This window comes from Sinocyclocheilus rhinocerous, unplaced genomic scaffold (assembly GCF_001515625.1).
Source record: "Sinocyclocheilus rhinocerous isolate Xijiao unplaced genomic scaffold, SAMN03320098_v1.1 scaffold1310, whole genome shotgun sequence".
Lineage (NCBI taxonomy): Eukaryota > Metazoa > Chordata > Actinopteri > Cypriniformes > Cyprinidae > Sinocyclocheilus > Sinocyclocheilus rhinocerous.
In genome coordinates, this window is record NW_015635534.1 from 400171 (window position 1) to 416457 (window position 16287).

The window sequence follows — 16287 nt, forward strand, 5'->3', positions numbered from 1 at the left end:
TGTGGGCTCTGTCACGTCCAGCTCCATCATTGACTTTCTGGAGTTGCTCTTTGCTCGCTGGCGCCTGCCAAGGACCTTGACGACAGACAATGGCCCTTAACTAGTGTCTGCTGAGTTTACCAGCTACATCCAAAGCAAAGGCATCAAACACATATGAACAGCTTACTATCACCCACAGTCAAATGGGGGGGCGTAGAGAGATTCAATCAGTCGCTTAAAAATGGTCTGAGAGCCCACTTAGCACAAGGCTGCTCTTTCAATGAGGCCTTGTCTCAGACTCTTCTACACTACAGAGCTGCACAGCATGCTACCACTGGGGTGTCACCGGCAAAACTGATGCTGGGGCGAGAGCTGGAGTTACCCCTGCATAGACTTTGCCCTCCTACTTCTCATGGTGGAAACCTTGTGGTGAAAGCCAGGGTATGTGAACAAGAGCTCAAAGCACTGGGCAGATTCGATGCAAAGAAAAAGGCCCGGATTCCCAGAATCTCCCCACTGGACTGGGTGCGGGTTCAGCGACCACACCGGAAAAATAAGCTCAACACTTTCTGGTCGCAGCCCCAGCAGGTGCAAAAGCAGTTAAGTCCAGTTACATTCCAGCTATCGGATGGTTCCCGTTGGCATGCCAGTCGACTTAGGAAAGTACTGTGCCCTTCTGCTGCAGATCACACCCGAGATGCTGTGCTCCCTTGCTCTCTGCTCAGTTCTTCATGCCCTCTGCCCCCAGCACAGCATCCAGTGACTCCGCAAGCAACATCCCTACCACCATTTGCAGCATCGCAAGGCAGGCCTACCAGATCGCACACTCGGCCTGCTTGCTTTCAGGACTACTTAACGTCCTTTCACACTTAGTTCACCGGGAGGTAAGGGGAAATGTTGCATGTTTAGGTAGACTTATAATCTGGTGTTTAATTAAAGTAATGTGTTTGCTACATTAATCAGTCCCTCCAGGATTTCACGGGACTTTTTTCTGATTTTTGCGGCCTAAAATGACAGATTTTGCTGCGGCTTTTCTCAAAATTTGCGGTGATATTTGCGGCATTTCTTATTGTTTTGCAGTGAAAATATACCACAGACAACATTCTTCTAACATTGTTATGACTTTTCTGACTTCGAGAACCATTGTAGTGCTCCAGACTAACATTTGAGGACACCAGCACCAGTGTCATTAAGTTCTACAGAAGGTGGCACCAGCTCCTGACAGTAAAGCACTCACCCTAATCGCACATCACTTCCTGCTGCTGACGTCGCTGACGAAACAACCCACCATTCAGTCGTGAAATGGGTTAAAAAAATAAAATAAAAATAAAAAGTCGTGAAATGGGTTATGGTTTGATGCCTGTCAGAGGAACACTATGCTTCGAAGAACAAGAACAGCAAAGGTATATACAGAACCAGCGACAGAAGATGAATCAGATGACATGACAGGCAATCAAAGAGATGACAGTGAGGAGTTAGAGGAATGGTTACCAAATATAAATGAAGGCAAAACTAAAGGAAGACATCAGAGGGGGACAGTTGAAATGGCTGAAAGGAAAAAAGTGACCAAGAGGGTGGCCAAACCTAAAGAGCCAAAACCAAAAGAACCCAAACCCTAATCGCACATGTACATCTCGGAGATGTCTATTTGATGTCTCCATTTACATATGCAAGATGTATTTTTTTAGAGTGTTTGCTCATCTGCAAACGTCTCTGTAAGACGTTTCCTGTCAGATATCAAATAGACATTTATTAGAATGCATGTAAAACTGCTTCTGAGACGTTTATCAGATTACACAGTAGATGTTTCCCAGATCTTTAGCAGACGTCTTACAGATGTACTTGTGCTGTCTGGGTAGTTGAGATGCAGATTGATTCATAATGTCTAAGTATAATTTAATAAATACAAAAAATATATATATATTAGGGAGTGGAAATGGCTAATAAGCCTGTAAGTAGCCTACTTCTCTGCAGCCATCTACTAGTGGTAATTTAATGTCTTTTTTTATTTTTAAATAAGTGTTTGCTTTCATACATAATGAAACTTTTAGTTTTATAAATGGGGGCAACCTATGAAGGATGAACAAATATGAACAATGTTGGACGTGCTCCTCAAGAGGACTACTGTAGCCTATTATTAAAGTATCTGCTGTATGCAGTTCTTCAAAATACAACTCTACTGTTTATTTGGTAGAAAGATAATGAGCAAAATAAATGTAATAATAAATTAACACTGATTTGCGTTATGTTATTTGCAGGGAAAATCACAAATTTCTGTGAAGTAGTATGAAGATGCTGATGTCCGCGCTGTCAGTTCGGTGGCGCTAGCGAACACGTCCTCCCCGCGCTGTCGAGTCAGTCGCAGAGCCGCGCCGATGACAGGTCACCACGGCGTGAGCTCTGTAACATCGCGCTGTTTTATCCCACTTTCGGAATTGTACTTGACGAGGTTGATCAATGTTTTCACTAGTGTATGTAAGAGGCTTTTCAGTTATACATACGAATGTATTTCACTAAGGTTGATCAATGTTTTCACTAGTGTTTGTAAGAGGTTTTTCAGTTATGCATATGAATATATTTCACTAAGGTTGATCACTGTTTTCACTAGTGTTTGTACGAGGTTTTTCAGTTATGCATATGAATGTATTCCACTAAGGTTTATCAATGTTTTTCGTTTCACTAGTGTTTGTAAGAGGCTTTTCAATAATTATGGCCTATACGGCCCCTCATACAAAACACTCGAAAACATTAGACCATTTCTGCCACACGTTGTTCCTGTAGTTTTACTATGTTAAATCCATGGTGAATAGTGGTGATTTGTGTTTGTTGAACAATGTTTTTCCTGGTTTCCACATAAGTGGCAGTATTGTTCTGATATCTGTAGCTTAATTTGAATTTGAATGTTTCTCACAAGATTTTAGAGAGATGTTATTGATTCTGCTGCGAATTCGACTACTTTCTTCACTGTATCTCCCAGCGCTATGTATAACGGTGTCACGTGATCGAGATCAGCCCGCGGCTTCAGCCAAAGCAGATAAACGGTCTGCGCTGCATAGCCCAAACGAGTAGCGCGGGTTCATTCCGCTTTCGGTTCGTTTGTCCAATGTAGCTCTTGTAAATCGGTCATGATGAGAACGCAAGGCTGTTCATTCCATTTTTGGAACTGAGAAACAACCTTTCTTTGACTGAATGCGCGTTGCGATGACGTCACGGGACGCGTCTAAGCCCAAAATCTGCGGGAAATATGCGGCAATTACGAAAATTTGCGAGCTCTTGCGAAAATTGCAGAGTTTGCTTGATTTTGCGATAAATTCAGCGATCGCAGAATCGCAAAATCCTGGAGGGACTGATTAATAAGATATAAAGAGGCTGGTCACTTTAAGACTTTGGAATGAGCAATGAAGTTGACGCTAATGTTTTCACGCAGTTCAGTGATGTGAGTGTTCAGTTTATGCAGTTCAGTAAAGTTGACGAGAACAATAAAAAGTTAAATAAGTTAAAGTACGAGTCCTCTTTACAGACGTAACAGGTAACAATAAGGTTACATTATCTAATAATGTCATAAGACATACATAGTATACAAAACAAAACAATATACAAAACAGTAATAATACACACAGTGTCCTGGGGATATGTATGTTAATTAATAGACAAACCGTTCTATTAATTAATGGAGAGAAGTCTTTTTTTATCTGTTTCACTAGTGAATGAAGTGAGAAGTACACTCTCTCTAACTTCCTTGGGTTGTTTGTCTTTGTTGCCATGGTGGCCCAAGGCCTGTTCTCTTGATAACTTAACAACTAAACAACTATGATTGCATACAATTTAAATAAATTACCATGCACACATGAAAGAGTTTTTTTTGGGTGGGGGGGGCCAACATTTATTTGAAAAATATTTATTCCTTCCTAAACATGATGCTGTGGTCCTCAGTGTTGTTTGGCACAGCAAAGACATCTGAAGAGCTTCCTGTACTGCTGCCTGACCTGAACAAGAACGAGACGAGAGGAGCTGAGTGACTTCATGAGATCGATTTAACCTCTGAAACTCATAAACCAGAATGGAGTTTGCTTATGAAAAAAAAAAAAGAAAGAAAGGAAGAAAAGAAAATGAATAAAAAAAAAAACAGGTAAGAAACTGTGCTGCCACTGTCTCTAGGGGTTTATTGGTTTATTTATAGAATAGGGATGAAAAAAAGTCTGACCTCATTATTGAGGACACAGTAGATCAGGAAGATGAAGGTTCCCTGCTGGGAGCTCAAGATCAGGAAGAGGATCTCCAGCACCTTACTGCCATTAGTGAAGAAACCCAGAATCCAGGAGCAACCAAGAAACACACTGACCCAGTGTTTTAAACATCATAATCCTGCAGAGAAACAACAATATTATATGTGTCTTTGTTGACTATATGTGGTTTTCTATAGAGAAATTAATTCATATTACTTGTTTTGTTTCATCTGTGAAACTTCAGCATTGAGATTTTTGAGAGCCGAGTTCACATTGGTGACGATCTTGATGAAGAGAATCATGTTTAACTGAAAGGTAGAAGAGTAATTAATCACTGTGATTTCTTTTTAATCAAAAGTCATAAGAAAAAAGAAACATGTTTACCGCTAGTATGACACAAACAGGACCCAGAAAACTCCAGATGAAGCCTTTATCTATTTTAATCCAGCAGCTGTTTGGAGGGGGGGGAAAGAATATAATAACTGAACGATTTTGTCAGAAATACTATTTCAGGTATTGACTAGTGAAATATTGCAGATTTGAATCTTGTGCATGATGTTGATACAGTCTCTGTCAAGAATGTATATTTTATCAAATTAAAAAACAAACAAACAAACAACTCACTGTTCGCTACCGTAGCCGTCAGGAACCAGACCAACAGACACACACACCACAACCAGAGCAACCACATATCCAATCACACACAGGAATCCACTGCTAAGCACCTCCCTCTTTTTGGAGCTGATCTGTGATAGGTTCTTCACACAGATGAAGAGCAGCACAGCTTCAATGAACATCCACACACAGCCGGAGAGAAAGAGGAAGTGCAGAAGGCCTGAGATCACGGCACACAACACCTGGAGACCATGAGAGACGGTTATGATGATTCTCAGTGAGGCTGTGCTGAGCTGTAGGGCTCCTTCATCATTCTCACCTGCTGAGGCCGTATGAAGCTCAGGAACTGCTGTGTGAGCAGGAACAGAAGGTGAGCCAGCAGAAGACTGATGCAGATGTTGATTCGAGCTACATTATTCACTCCAGGACTCCACTGACAAAGGAAAAAAGTCAACAGGGCCAAACTGAAGAACACCAGCCCCACAGTCACACACACCAAATTCAACAGCTCCATCAGTGGGTCGCTCTGAGAAAACATGTCAGAGTTCATGAGTGCCAAATCTGTGCTGTTCTGCAGTGTTCACTTGAAAGGTTCTGTACCTCTGGTGGGCGGCTGGTTTGCATGACGAGAGCGAATGTCAACAGATGATCACAGGAACACACAGTGTAGCTGCTGTTGGTCTTTAAAACAGAACAACCATCTACAATCCACTCGCTGATATTCCAGTACACACAGGACAGAGAACCACTGGGATCAAACTCCTGAAAAAGATGAAGAAAATATCAGAACACTGAATATTAGATGTTTCCAGATGTTCATCAGTTCTCAGGTTGGACAAACACATTTCAGTGTCTCACTCTGATGTGTTTCAGGGTGAAGTTGACTGGTTTGGTGAGTTTAGTGTTGGTGGTTTTGGGAAGAGTAGCTGAGATCACAGTGGACATCATGGTTTTAATCGTGTTGTTTGATGTGTTGAAGAAGTCTGGCTTCAGTAGATTCTCCATCGTGTTGTAGCTCATGAAAGCCACAGCAGCTGATCCTGTGTGACAGAAATAGAAATGCAACAACATGTTTAAATAACAACAATCAAAAAAGTAAATAAATGTGATTTAGCAATAATGGTAATGGCATTTTTTATGATTTGTTGTTTCACACAGAAACATTTAACATACTTTCATTGTTGTTCTTGGCGATCCCAATGAGATCGATGTCCACAGAAGAATTTTTCGTGTTAAGTCGAGGGATTTTATTTAAGGTGACATTTGGTCCAACCATGAAGACTTGACCCTCTGACAAAAGCAAGCAGTTATGTACTATATAAGTGTATTTTTAATATTTAGCTTTTTTATGAAAGACAAATTAACAATTGAATTTGCACAAAAGCCAAACAAATAAAATGACTATTCATGATTTCTAGATGTAGTATTTTAAACTCTTCAGGTTTCTCGAGGATAAAGGTCAGATCTTACAGTAAATTGTGTACTCAAGTGATTCCGTTCTCAACTGGGTTTTCTTCCAAATGTCCCTAAAATCAAACATTTTTCATGGTTTTTCAGTACACAATCTGCCCATGATGGCGTTTGTCCTATTTGACGAGCCTTTACCAAATGACGAAGGAATTTGCACCAAAATATTGACTTTTGACATCAACAACAAAAGACAGTTTTCTGCTCTCTTTTAAAAACTAATGATTACACAATTAACATATAATGTAGCTGCATTTGTCTTTGTCTGCCACCTGTGAACCATGCTGATCACTAGATATCATATGTGACCCTGGAGCACAAAAGCAGTCTTAAGTCGCTGGGGTATATTTGTAGCAATAGCCAAAAATACATTGTATGGGCCAAAATTATTGATTTTTCTTTTATGTCAAAAATCATTAGGATATTAAGTAAAGATCATGTTCCAGGAAGATATTTTGTAAATTTCCTACTGTAAATATATCAAAACTTAATTTTTGATTAGTAATATGCATTGCAAAGAACTTCATTTGGACAACTTTAAAGGCGATTTTCTCAATATTTTGATTTGTTTTTTGCACCCTCAGATTCCAGATTTTCAAATAGTTGTATCTCGGCCAAATATTATACAATATTTAACAAACCATACATCAATGGAAAGCTTATTTATTCTGCTTTCAGATGATGTATACATCTCAATTTCGAAATATTGACCCTTATGACTGGTTTTGTGGTCCAGGATCACATATATAATCTCAGTTACATCATCAGTAATAATTGTGTCTTCACTTACCTACAGCAGCAAGAATAAAACTGACACTGGCACTTGTGTCTGTTGGCTTCACTAATGTAGAGATGAGTTTCTCGCTGGTTTTTAGCACACTGTTTCCAAAGGAGGCTAGTTCAGTTGGGTTTGATGATAATGACGACTCTAGAATCTTCTCTGAATCACTGAAGGCCACAGTCAAAATACTGGCGACAGTCTAATTTATTGATCAGATAAATAAAGTTACACTACATGTAAATGTCAACAGAGGCAATAAGACAGCACTGCTATGTAAATCATTATGTAACTGACAAAGATTTGATTAATTTATGATTTTTCTCTTGAAGACTTACATTCAAAGGGAGTACTGTAATGTTCTCTATCTGCTCAAGAAAATTTTGGAAACATGTCTGAGCCTGAAATCACAATCATGAAGGCAGTATTTGTTTATTTTGATCATGTTTTTTCAATATTAACGGAGACAACCAAAATGCATTGTTACTGTTATGGTCCAACTCTAAATCTTCAAAAACTCAACTTACAGTGCATCCTTCCTGCAGCGTTATATTTATACCTGCAAGGAGAGAAATCAGCATGAAGACAATAATAAAATACAGCTGTGAACAAAAATTCAACAGTGCTAGACAAAACTTTGGAAAATAATTCTTATAAAGTCCTTGTGTCCAATTTTGTATTTAGTCCAGAGTGGAAGTTAGTGATTTTTTCTCTCACTTTAAGGCTATTATGATGTTGCTCCATAAGTATAATAACCACAAACAAGTTTAAACTAAGTGTCTTGTTAGCAGTTTGCATGGCATGCAGGAGTGAATATTAAGCATATTACACTCTAAAAAATCCTGGGTTATTTTTTTTTTAACCCAAATGCTGGGTTGAGCCTTTTGGGTAATTTTTTTAAGGTTATTTTTTCAGTGTTTGGGTTTTTGTGTTACCCAGTTCCTGGGTAAAATTGTAACAACCCAATGTTTGGGTAGTTTTTTAGTGTTACCCAGCTCCTGTGTCAGACATAACAACCCAATGTTTGGGTAGTTTTTCAGTGTTACCCAGCTCCTGTGTCAGACATAACAACCCAATGTTTGGGTAGTTTTTCAGTGTTACCCAGCTCCTGGGTCAGACATAACAACCCAATGTTTGGGTAGTTTTTCAGTGTTACCCAGCTCCTGTGTCAGACATAACAACCCAATATTTTAGTAGTTTTTCAGTGTTACCCAGCTCCTGTGTCAGACATAACAACCCAATATTTTAGTAGTTTTTCAGTGTTACCCAGCTCCTGTGTCAGACATAACAACCCAATATTTTAGTAGTTTTTCAGTGTTACCCAGCTCCTGTGTCAGACATAACAACCCAATATTTTAGTAGTTTTTCAGTGTTACCCAGCTCCTGTGTCAGACATAACAACCCAATATTTTAGTAGTTTTTCAGTGTTACCCAGCTCCTGGGTCAGACATAACAACCCAATGTTTGGGTAGTTTTTCAGTGTTACCCAGCTCCTGGGTCAGACATAACAACCCAATGTTTGGGTAGTTTTTCAGTGTTACCCAGCTCCTGGGTCAGACATAACAACCCAATGTTTGGGTAGTTTTTCAGTGTTACCCAGCTCCTGTGTCAGACATAACAACCCAATGTTTGGGTAGTTTTTCAGTGTTACCCAGCTCCTGTGTCAGACATAACAACCCAATGTTTGGGTAGTTTTTCAGTGTTACCCAGCTCCTGTGTCAGACATAACAACCCAATATTTTAGTAGTTTTTCAGTGTTACCCAGCTCCTGGGTCAGACATAACAACCCAATGTTTGGGTAGTTTTTCAGTGTTACCCAGCTCCTGTGTCAGACATAACAACCCAATATTTTAGTAGTTTTTCAGTGTTACCCAGCTCCTGGGTCAGACATAACAACCCAATGTTTGGGTAGTTTTTCAGTGTTACCCAGCTCCTGTGTCAGACATAACAACCCAATATTTTAGTAGTTTTTCAGTGTTACCCAGCTCCTGGGTCAGACATAACAACCCAATGTTTGGGTAGTTTTTCAGTGTTACCCAGCTCCTGTGTCAGACATAACAACCCAATATTTTAGTAGTTTTTCAGTGTTACCCAGCTCCTGGGTCAGACATAACAACCCAATGTTTGGGTAGTTTTTCAGTGTTACCCAGCTCCTGTGTCAGACATAACAACCCAATATTTTAGTAGTTTTTCAGTGTTACCCAGCTCCTGGGTCAGACATAACAACCCAATGTTTGGGTAGTTTTTCAGTGTTACCCAGCTCCTGTGTCAGACATAACAACCCAATATTTTAGTAGTTTTTCAGTGTTACCCAGCTCCTGGGTCAGACATAACAACCCAATGTTTGGGTAGTTTTTCAGTGTTACCCAGCTCCTGTGTCAGACATAACAACCCAATATTTTAGTAGTTTTTCAGTGTTACCCAGCTCCTGGGTCAGACATAACAACCCAATGTTTGGGTAGTTTTTCAGTGTTACCCAGCTCCTGTGTCAGACATAACAACCCAATATTTTAGTAGTTTTTCAGTGTTACCCAGCTCCTGGGTCAGACATAACAACCCAATGTTTGGGTAGTTTTTCAGTGTTACCCAGCTCCTGTGTCAGACATAACAACCCAATATTTTAGTAGTTTTTCAGTGTTACCCAGCTCCTGGGTCAGACATAACAACCCAATGTTTGGGTAGTTTTTCAGTGTTACCCAGCTCCTGTGTCAGACATAACAACCCAATATTTTAGTAGTTTTTCAGTGTTACCCAGCTCCTGGGTCAGACATAACAACCCAATGTTTGGGTAGTTTTTCAGTGTTACCCAGCTCCTGTGTCAGACATAACAACCCAATATTTTAGTAGTTTTTCAGTGTTACCCAGCTCCTGGGTCAGACATAACAACCCAATGTTTGGGTAGTTTTTCAGTGTTACCCAGCTCCTGTGTCAGACATAACAACCCAATATTTTAGTAGTTTTTCAGTGTTACCCAGCTCCTGGGTCAGACATAACAACCCAATGTTTGGGTAGTTTTTCAGTGTTACCCAGCTCCTGTGTCAGACATAACAACCCAATATTTTAGTAGTTTTTCAGTGTTACCCAGCTCCTGGGTCAGACATAACAACCCAATGTTTGGGTAGTTTTTCAGTGTTACCCAGCTCCTGTGTCAGACATAACAACCCAATATTTTAGTAGTTTTTCAGTGTTACCCAGCTCCTGGGTCAGACATAACAACCCAATGTTTGGGTAGTTTTTCAGTGTTACCCAGCTCCTGTGTCAGACATAACAACCCAATATTTTAGTAGTTTTTCAGTGTTACCCAGCTCCTGGGTCAGACATAACAACCCAATGTTTGGGTAGTTTTTCAGTGTTACCCAGCTCCTGTGTCAGACATAACAACCCAATATTTTAGTAGTTTTTCAGTGTTACCCAGCTCCTGGGTCAGACATAACAACCCAATGTTTGGGTAGTTTTTCAGTGTTACCCAGCTCCTGTGTCAGACATAACAACCCAATATTTTAGTAGTTTTTCAGTGTTACCCAGCTCCTGGGTCAGACATAACAACCCAATGTTTGGGTAGTTTTTCAGTGTTACCCAGCTCCTGTGTCAGACATAACAACCCAATATTTTAGTAGTTTTTCAGTGTTACCCAGCTCCTGGGTCAGACATAACAACCCAATGTTTGGGTAGTTTTTCAGTGTTACCCAGCTCCTGTGTCAGACATAACAACCCAATATTTTAGTAGTTTTTCAGTGTTACCCAGCTCCTGGGTCAGACATAACAACCCAATGTTTGGGTAGTTTTTCAGTGTTACCCAGCTCCTGTGTCAGACATAACAACCCAATATTTTAGTAGTTTTTCAGTGTTACCCAGCTCCTGGGTCAGACATAACAACCCAATGTTTGGGTAGTTTTTCAGTGTTACCCAGCTCCTGTGTCAGACATAACAACCCAATATTTTAGTAGTTTTTCAGTGTTACCCAGCTCCTGGGTCAGACATAACAACCCAATGTTTGGGTAGTTTTTCAGTGTTACCCAGCTCCTGTGTCAGACATAACAACCCAATATTTTAGTAGTTTTTCAGTGTTACCCAGCTCCTGGGTCAGACATAACAACCCAATGTTTGGGTAGTTTTTCAGTGTTACCCAGCTCCTGTGTCAGACATAACAACCCAATATTTTAGTAGTTTTTCAGTGTTACCCAGCTCCTGGGTCAGACATAACAACCCAATGTTTGGGTAGTTTTTCAGTGTTACCCAGCTCCTGTGTCAGACATAACAACCCAATATTTTAGTAGTTTTTCAGTGTTACCCAGCTCCTGGGTCAGACATAACAACCCAATGTTTGGGTAGTTTTTCAGTGTTACCCAGCTCCTGTGTCAGACATAACAACCCAATATTTTAGTAGTTTTTCAGTGTTACCCAGCAACCCAATGTTTGGGTAGTTTTTGTGTTACTCAGATCCTGGGTCAGACATAACAACCCAATGTTTGGGTAGTTTTTGTGTTACTCAGATCCTGGGTCAGACGTAACCCAGCGGCTGAGTTATTTATCACAGGGATTTTGCGTCGTCTTCTGGAGGGAGCAGTTCTAAGCGCCATCGAATTGAAGCATTTCTTCTGTAAAATACAGGTGTGTGTACATTTTATTTTATATATTAAATTGTTACTATGCTGTATAGCCTATAGTTCAATTTTATGCAGAGCAACATACAGGCGCGCGGTGTGAATCACCGTCACTCGCATCGGTCTTTTCGCGTGATGGAAAAGCCTGATGCTTTGCATAAAATAAACGATTATGTTTATAAAGATACAGAACACTTAGTTTTGTCGTGGCCATGACATAATAACTTGTGGGAACGTGATAATATGTCGTGGCCACGAGATCATTTTGTCGAGGTAACGACATCCATATGTCTTGGCCTCGAGATGCTATGTTGAGGGAACGATATTTTTCTCGTGGCCACGAGTTTAATGCGTAAACAAACCTGCGTGACCATAGCAACCCGGGATTACCAGAGATGGATTCATTAATATTTTATTTTGAATTAAGAAATTATTATATTATTTATTATAGAAATGATTACATTATTAAATTATTATATTAACCATAGGCCTTGGCTACCAGACTATATTATGTGCAATAGTCAGCATTCAAATTAAGTTTATCATGAATAAATGTTACATAAAGTGCATAATATAAAATAGGCCTACAAGAAAACATTTGTATCCATGCTACAGTCTTGTAAGTCCATTAACTGATCGTCTTTTCCCGTAATATTTGTATGCATATTCTTGTTAACACTTGTGAACACTTGTGAACAGAAGTTCACCAGAGAATCTTCAAAGCTCAATCTGCAGATCTGTTCATTTACAACCAAAACATCATAGCACAATACATGACTGACCAAACATCAGACTACATTACCAGCTGGGCTCGTCTCTGGTGTGACTGTTGAACTGGTGCTGCTGATGTTAGTAACAGCTGAAAAAAAAATACTGATAAATATCAATAAATCAACAAACACATGTAAATATATTTACCAGCACAGTATGTGAAATAACGGCCACTGTGCCTGACCTTACACATGATAATCAGGCCTTTACTTAGTTTAACTTAATTTACCCTTTTCTGAAGATGAAGAAATTTGTAACTACACAGTAAGGCAAATGTACTGCTTGGGAACCAAGTAATTCTGAGAAAATTAAAAAGCCAGTTCCGGTATTTCATGCATGAACCCCATAAAGCAAACTAGTTTGATAAATAAATCTAAATAATATGAAGATATTTGAGTTCTTTCACTAAAATTGATAAATGCTATCTAGTCTAATTGGATAAAATAAATGTCTTCAGTGGTACAAACATTCATTCCAACACTAATTCTTATTTTGAAAATGGCACTTCACAGATTATATATATATATATATATATATATATATATATATATATGTCAGTTAAAATGCTATAGGAGGAGAATTAAAATAAAAAGTATTTTCTTATGACATAAAACCCTAATAAAATTAATGTAGTTTAAACATTTTAATGCAGATGTATTCTACTGATCAATGCATGGAAACAATGTCTGTGTGAATAATTTCATACTTCGTAAACTGCAGAAAATGCTGTTAACCAATCAGAGTATGTGAAATCAGCTCTGTTCTTCATCTTTACATACAGACACAGATATGAAGACACAAATATCATGAATGTGTAGAAAGAGCTCATGTAAATATAATTACCTGCACAGTAGGCTGCACTGCATTTAGTAGGTCTAACCAGCTCATAGACATAATAATTTCCTGGACAGGCTTTGACTTTAATGGGGTAAGACCCGTAATAGCAGCAGTAACTGCCAGCGTAACCACAGACATCTCGAGTGACGACTCCATCCTGTACTGTTGGGTGTCCACCATGAATCCAAAGTGCAATATCAGTACCACAGCTATACCGAGCAACACACGTGTCTGGAATCTGAGCACTCAGACCGTCAAGGAAGAGACGATACCAGCCGCTCCAGTTGACGGAGCAATCATACATTTTGACTGAAGCATATGTATTATTGATGGCTCTCCTTGCTTCGTCCAACACAGTATAGTTGAGGCAGGGGTCAGACAGATTAGCTGTTATGAAAACCCCAATATTAATTCATAGTCTCAATATTAATATTTTAAAAAATTGTAAAACATGGTCACAAATTTCTTGTATATGCAAATTGTCACACACACACACACACATATATATATATACAGTGGGTACGGAAAGTATTCAGACCCCCTTAAATTTTTCACTCTTTGTTATATTGCAGCCATTTGCTAAAATCATTTAAGTTAATTTTTTTTCCTCATTAATGTACACACAGCACCCCATATTGACAGAAAAACACAGAATTGTTGACATCTTTGCAGATTTATTAAAAAAGAAAAACTGAAAAATGCTCAGTATTTAGTAGAAGCACCCCTTTGATCTAATACAGCCATGAGTCTTTTTGGGAAAAATGCAACAAGTTTTTCACACCTGGAATTGGGGATCCTCTGCCATTCCTCCTTGCAAATCCTCTCCAGTTCTGTCAGGTTGGACGGTAAACGTTGGTGGACAGCCATTTTTAGGTCTCTCCAGAGATGCTCAATTGGGTTTAAGTCAGGGATCTGGCTGGGCCATTCAAGAACAGTCACAGAGTTGTTGTGAAGCCACTCCTTCGTTATTTTAGCTGTGTGCTTAGGGTCATTGTCTTGTTGGAAGGTAAACCTTAGTTCCAGTCTGAGGTCCTGAGCACTCTGGAGAAGGTTTTCGCCCAGGATATCCCTGTACTTGGCCGCATTCATCTTTCCCTCGATTGCAACCAGTCGTCCTGTCCCTGCAGCTGAAAAACACCCCCACAGCATGATGCTGCCACCACCATGCTTCACTGTTGGGACTGTATTGGACAGGTGCCTGGTTTTCTCCACACATACCGCTTAGAATTAAGGCCAAAAAGTTCTATCTTGGTCTCATCAGACCAGAGAATCTTATTTCTCACCATCTTGGAGTCCTTCAGGTGTTTTTTTAGCAAACTCCATGCGGGCTTTCATGTGTCTTCCACTGAGGAGAGGCTTCCGTCGGGCCACTCTGCCATAAAGCCCCGACTGGTGGAGGGCTGCAGTGATGGTTGACTTTCTACAACTTTCTCCCATCTCCCGACTGCATCTCTGGAGCTCAGCCACAGTGATCTTTGGGTTCTTCTTTACCTCTCTCACCAAGGCTCTTCTCCCCCGATAGCTCAGTTTGGCCGGACGGCCAGCTCTAGGAAGGGTTCTGGTCATCCCAAACGTCTTCCATTTAAGGATTATGGAGGCCACCGTGCTCTTAGGAACCTTAAGTGCAGCAGAAATTTTTCTGTAACCTTGGCCAGATCTGTGCCTTGCCACAATTCTGTCTCTGAGCTCTTCAGGCAATTCCTTTGACCTCATGATTCTCATTTGCTCTGACATGCACTGTGAGCTGTAAGGTCTTATATAGACAGGTGTGTGGCTTTCCTAATCAAGTCCAAATATATATATATATATACAGTATATATACTGTAGATTGATGTGGAAAAAGTAAGTTAAAGCAGTTTAACATAAGGCTGCAACATAACAAAACATGAAAACAAATGATGGCTTTCCTACTTTCGGAAGGCACTGTATCACCTTGAATTTGTGTAAAGATATTTTGGGCAGGTTTGAGCATGCCTTTTTGAAAAGAAATGCTTTTTTTCTTTCTTTCTTTTTTATCTAGCTAATCATAACAGCTATGACATTTGCAACTTTAGTGGACATGGCATACACTGTCTTTTATCTTCATAAATTCATATTTAAAGGCATTCATGCTCTCTCTATGCAGCATTAAACAGTCTTTCAAAAGCATATTCTTGTCGTATACATGTCACATCATATGTAGTTTCCAGACGAACAACACAGCCCCATAGCTAATGCGATTTCTCGTGGTGGTTTATACTGTTTTTTTTTTACTGGTATATTATAGTGGTGCAGTAATTATTTTATTCTTCAGACACAAACACACATCTATTCAATGATACAGATCTTCATTAGGTCAGAAAATAAGCCAATAGAGACACGATGTGTTACATTACCAGTTGAGATGGTCGCTGGTGTGACGGCTGTAGAGCTGCTGTTAACGCTGCCAACATCTGAAAGTTTGGATGAATAGTTAATAAAGAACAGAGACAGAAATAGTGTAAAAAGAGTTCATGTAAATTTAATTACCTGCACAGTATGCAAAACTGCATTCTGTTGGTCTAACCAGCTCATAGACATAATAATTGCCTGGACAGGCTTTAACTTTAATAGGGTAAGACCCGTAATAGCAGCAGTAACTGTACAAGTTACCACAGACATCTCGAGTGTCGACTCCATCCTCAACTGTTGGGTGTCCACCATGAATCCACAGCGCAATATCTGTTCCACAGCTATACCTTGCAACACACGTCTGTGGGATATAAGCGCTCAGACCGTTAATGAAGGGACGATACCAGCCGCTCCAGGTGACATATTTGTCACAGTTCAGGACTGAAGCATGTGTATTACTGATGGCTCTCCATGGATTGTCCAGCACAGTGTAGTTGTAGCAGGGATCTACAGAGAGATAAGCTGTTAAGAAAATGTAGTTTACAAAATTAACATGCTTCTGAAAAACACATTGTTATTAAATTGATCCACAAGTTTAGCTGAAGACATTTACATCTCTCTTTTTTTTTTTTTTTTTTTT

At 39.6% G+C, this 16287-nt stretch overlaps 1 pseudogene; it reads right to left on the bottom strand.

The window, feature by feature from the left end:
- Positions 1-3899: 3899 nt before the first annotated feature.
- LOC107747178 (adhesion G protein-coupled receptor E3-like) overlaps positions 3900-16287 on the bottom strand; it is a 19997-nt pseudogene continuing 7609 nt past the window's right edge.